The sequence below is a fragment of the Centruroides sculpturatus genome, unplaced genomic scaffold (assembly GCF_000671375.1).
Source record: "Centruroides sculpturatus isolate CEXI.00-Female unplaced genomic scaffold, Cexi_2.0 scaffold44, whole genome shotgun sequence".
NCBI classification, from domain to species: domain Eukaryota; kingdom Metazoa; phylum Arthropoda; class Arachnida; order Scorpiones; family Buthidae; genus Centruroides; species Centruroides sculpturatus.
In genome coordinates this window covers 821,436-827,172 of record NW_019384307.1, presented here as the reverse complement: position 1 = coordinate 827,172, position 5,737 = coordinate 821,436, and positions in this window count along the sequence as shown.

Sequence of the window (5,737 nt, the reverse complement as noted above, 5' to 3'; positions counted from 1 at the left end):
TCTTCGATAGTTTGTTTTTATAATATAGTGGGTGATTGGTTAACGAACAAATAAGATAACGAACACTTTCGCAAAAGNATATTTCACACATGTAGTATATTATAATAGAAAAATGAAATAAAATCTGAAATTAAAAAAGTTTTATTAATATATATAGCTTCTATAATAAATGGAGACTTTTTTCTGTTGCTTGAAGAAAATTTTCTTTGATAGTTTTTTATAATACAGTGGGTGATTGGTTAATGAACAAATCAGATAACGAACACTTTGTCAAAAGATTTTTATGTTCGGACAACGAACACATGTTTAGATAATGAACACCTCACAAAACAAACACAAGAAGAAGCGACATAAAATAATGAATACAGATTGCCCAAAGACAAGGTCTTCCCTTGTCTTTGGGCAACAATTCGGAACTTTTCGGAGCTTGGGAGACATCGACATTGGTGCTCAACCCGGTATATACTCATTGGATAGTATTTCTCTGAACTTTGAAACTCTTCCTTGTAATTCCAGCCTTTTATTTTTCTGACAGAAACAATTCATTTATAGTATTCGTGAGACTGTCGGATGGGCACTCGTTAAGTTTTGCGTTGGTTTTTATTTTCGAAAGGTGAGAGTGTAATAGCAAAGATAGAGAGTGGGCAAATGTCTGGTGTTGCTGGACAGTATGGCTTGAATATGTCTACAGTAGGCCGCAGTTCAATCTTATCTAAGAAAAATACAGTGTAATCAAGAAGACTCAAGCAGCTAAAGGAGTAACAAAAATCACATCTGAGAAATAAAGAACATTGAAGATCTCATAATAGAACGCCTGACGACACCTGAAATGGATCTGATGACAGAAGAATGCCAAGAACTCTTGAATGAATAACACCAAGAAACTCGGCGAGATGTTTTCTTCTGAAAAAGAGGATTAATGCCAATATCTGCTATTAAACATCTTTTGAAGAAGTGGAATGTCAGAACGATGGTCTTAGAATGGCATCCAAACCAGGTTGAGGTTAACAGGCTTAGGGATCTCTACAACAACAATGTTATTAATTAATTACTTCTGAAAAATCCCAAAGAAGAGAGAAAAGTAATCGATATTAGACAGATTCTTTAACCCCCACAAATGGAAAAAACACGATTAATAAGAATGCAAGACTATGTATATATGTAGTTTTATTATTACATATAAATAAACATAGTAAGAAAGTGTTTATATTTTTTATTTTTTGGGGTCTCCAGAATAAATTAATCAAATTCCCATAAAAACCTATGGTAAATTGATAACTGGTTAATGAACAATTCAGATAGTGAACAAAGTCTTGGAACAACTTATGTTCGTTATCCGGTCACCCACTGTATTTGAAAATTAGATGTATTCTTGAACTAAAGTTATTTTGTTAGCTGATTAATATATTAAAATTCTAGCCTAAACATTAAATTTATTAGGTTTGCATATGTATGAATTTTGTACATAGATAGGTAAAAGATTTAAATTTTTGACACATTCATATGTTTATCCAAATTGATTTCTCATGTTTTTTTAGATTGAATCTTGATATAACAAAGAAAAAATCAGAGTGTAGGTGGACAATTTGCAGTTAACTATTGAACATAACAATTGATAAAGACGATTAATATAGTTCTGGTGTTTTTTACTATATAATTTCATGTAATTTAGGAATGAAATACTACATTGTTATTTTTATTTAAAATAAGTGATTTAAAATCTTTAAAATTTTAATAAATTAAGAGCAACAAAGCTGTAATTTCTTCATAAATTTTTAATAATTTAGAAGTTTATTTCTTTATATAAAATTTTTCTAATGTGAATAAAAATAAAGTTTACTCATCATAGATATATTTTCTTTATAAATGAAATAGTACTTGTATAGTCAAGTTTTGATACAAAGCCAAATTCTGTTTGTGAACAGTTCCTCTTTCTAACCTTAACATTGAATTATAATGATATAAATTTAAAATCACAACTCAAATTTATCTTCTAAAAATTTTTATCCTACATACTTTACAATGATTGTATTTATCTTCTTTATTTTATCAATATGTTGATTATAATTTGATTTTTTATAGATTTAAAAAACGAAAAAAATCAACAATGTAAGCAAATCATTTTTTTGTAATATATGTAATTTTTATAATGATTATTAAAGCAGATTATCAATAAAAGTTGTTTTTATTAGCAGTATTTTATCAAAAGTTTTTATTACAAATTTTATTTAATTTAGTATATTTTGTGCTCTAGTTCATGAAATAATATAAATTTTTATTTAAGTATATATATTTTAAAGGATAGGCTAAATGTTTGATTTCTGCATAGCCTTCAATATGCTAATGAAAAAATTTATTTCTATTTGTAGTTGATTTTAAATGATGTAATTATTTTGTAAGTCTGACATATTCGGAACATTCTAAAAAAACAAATGAATAAAGATAATTACATTTCTGAATTGAATACATACCAAATTGCATTAGCATTGCATTGAATCAGATTAATATATAAATAGTTGCATGAATATTTTCTATATTACAAAACTAAAATCAGTTTAAATATGTAATAACATCCTGCATAAGGATGAACTTATGCTTATCAAACAACTTCCAGTAAATCAAGTTTTCAAAAGGTTATGGTAAGTTTACATGAAGCGTTGTGATAGATTTAGTGTGTTAAATTTTAATGTCTGAATCTGCATTTTATATTAGCACTATCCAATTTTAAGATTGATGGAATGGTTAGTCTTTAAAATTTTAGAACACCTAGAGCAGTGTTTTTAACTGCCAGTCTGTGAAAAAATTTCACCAGTCCACAGAAAAATATTTGACCAGCCAGTTGATTATAGCTGACATTTAAATAGTAATGTAGAGTTACTGTACATATTTTGTTATTCACAGTATATGGATAAACATATATAAGCTTAATAAATAAGCATAATTCATAGTTGCATTTTTTAATTATGGATAATTTTACCAATCCATGATGAGAAAAAGGTTTGAAAAACACTGACCTAGAGGATAATTCAAATATGTTTGGCAGAACAATTGGAACTTTTTTAAAATTTTAGAACACCTAGAGCATTGTTTCTGAATATTATTGGCATTAGCTTGTTTAAATTTTTTTCAAATGTAGGGAAGCTGAGTGGAACTTTTTTTTTAATGCAAATAACATTAGATTTGTCAACAAGTATTAGTTGATCAAACAAAAGGCTTACTTGTGAGTAACTTTTGTTGTGAGTCTTAGCAATACAGTGCCTGATTGATTCATGTGCAATTGACTTCCTTTTATAATGTTAGTTTGTTACTATCAATATTATTTTTAATAAGTATTATGATAACTGGAAACTTACCTATTAAATACTGACTACATAATCATCAGTGAAACATAAAAAATGCATTTAATTGTATTTAAAACCAAAATATCTCATAATTAGATTGATTTTTCTATGAAAAATAATGAATGTAAGCTGAAACAAATGAAGTTTTTTAAAAATTAGACAAAATATTTTTAAAATCAATTCCAAAAACTTTTAGAATTTTTTTAAAAAATTGCTTAGGAAAAAAAACTTCCAAGTTTTTTAAAATTGGTTTTAAAAAACAGTAGAATTCATGAATTCACTTCTTGTAATTGTTGGGACTTGCTTATACTGTAACAATATTAAGCAGGACAGGTAAAGGCTGGTTTATGTGATATACTACTACTAACATTTTCTCTCTGAAGACCACAAAAGGCACAGATTTATCTCATTTGAGCATATTCATGACTTAGTTTGACAAGTTGTATAATGTCACAGAAAATTAATCTGTCAGGTTCTTCATTTGTTTTCATGTCATTGAACCAACCATTGATGAGACTAGAATCACATGTTAGATCACATTCTCACTTTTCTTAAGAGAAATGAATGCTGTTGTGCATTTTCAGAACAACTTGCAATTTGTTTTCTGGTGCATTGTGTAAACATCTGTATTGTCAATGAACTTTATCAGTGCATTTTTTGAGTGCAACAAAATGTCAGTGATAGTTTTGTATTGTGTAAACCAGCTTTAAGTGAGCATACAATTAGTGAAAATTCTGCTTTCATTGATTCTGACATTAAACAGATATGTTATAAAAATTTATAACTTATATATTAATTAATAACTATAATAAATTTTCAATTCATCCAATACTGTTTGCCTGCTACTTTTTTAACAATGGCTAGTATATAGTTGAAATAAGAAATTCCAGCAATTTAAAATACAGCTTTTCTTGTGTAACAATTTTAATTCATTCCTAAAAGCTCTGTCATGAAGTAAAAAGTTATTAAATGAGCAAGTCCCATTAATTTCAGTGAAAAAAATTATAATGCACTTCACTTTGACCAAAATATCCAGTTTTCTCAGATAGAAAAACACATCAATTGAGAACAATGAAAACAAATTCACATTATTTACTTTCAGATTATTGTTTATTATTAAACACAATTTGTATGGCATGTATAATATTATGGAGTGTTTTTTTTTGTACTTGCCAAAAGAGGATAAGATTTAATGGCATAATGGATAGATTGTTGATAAAGAAAACTGAGGAAGTTATTTTCTAGAATGTTGTGTATAGTGAAGTGATCTACTTTCCGATTCCTTGTCTAAATAAGATGTGCTCAATGTTAATTTTCTTTTTCTTGATATTTTCAGACTAAAAATTCTTCATATGAAACATTTTGATATATATGTAGAATTGGAAATAAATGGGTTAAAGAAATTCAAGATGGAACTTTTACTTTCTTATAAATTATGTTCATGAATGTGTTTTTGACTTTTTCCCCTCTGTGGTCACTAGAAAAGCTTTTAATCAAGCCCATCGTGGGTTTGGTTGAGCCCACAGTGGGATGATCAGGTGATGAAGAATGTGGCCTGACATATCCATAACAGACTATCCCAAAAAACCTTTGGGTGTTTTAACCTGCTGGATTTGTTTCCAGGTCCTCAAATCAATAGGCTGATGCCTTAACCTCTTGGCTATCAACTATCCATACATCTAAATTAAAACACCTTAATTTGTTGCTGAGAAATCTATTTTTAATAACAAACGTTTTCAACCTGATTAACAGGCCATCCTCAGGTCTAAAAAACAAAAATGGAACAGATACGTTCCATGTATAGAATATAAATATTTAAATCAAAATTTAGAATAAAAATTTTTAAAAATATACAAGAGAAACGGAAGAAAATATAAAAATAACACAAAATAAAATTAAAATATACAAGAGAATATATAAAAATAACACAAAATAAACTAAAAAATAAAAAATATAATAAATCTTCCAATAAACTAATTCTAGCTTGAGTTTTCAGTGAACTTTTTAATCATGTATTTCCACGCCGACGACAGGCTCTCAGCATCTCTCGCATTTAAACATCCCTCACGTAGCCTACTCCTATATATTTCAATCTTCTCCGCCGTCATTGATAAAGTGGGGGAAGACACTGGTTTTATAATCGTTGCCTCGTCCCATTTCACCACCGAACCTTGGACTTGCGACATTTGTGACAAAACCGTGGCATTGGATCCTTTTTTTACGTTATACCGATGTTCTTTTAGTCTTACTCCTAAGCTCCTGTTGGTGACGCCGATGTAGTCTTTCTTAACATCTAGTTGGATGTTTTCATAAGGAACTTTATAGACACCTGGTTTTTCTTCTGTCTTTATTCTATCCTTATCATTCCTCAATATCTTATATAAATTTGGGGCTCT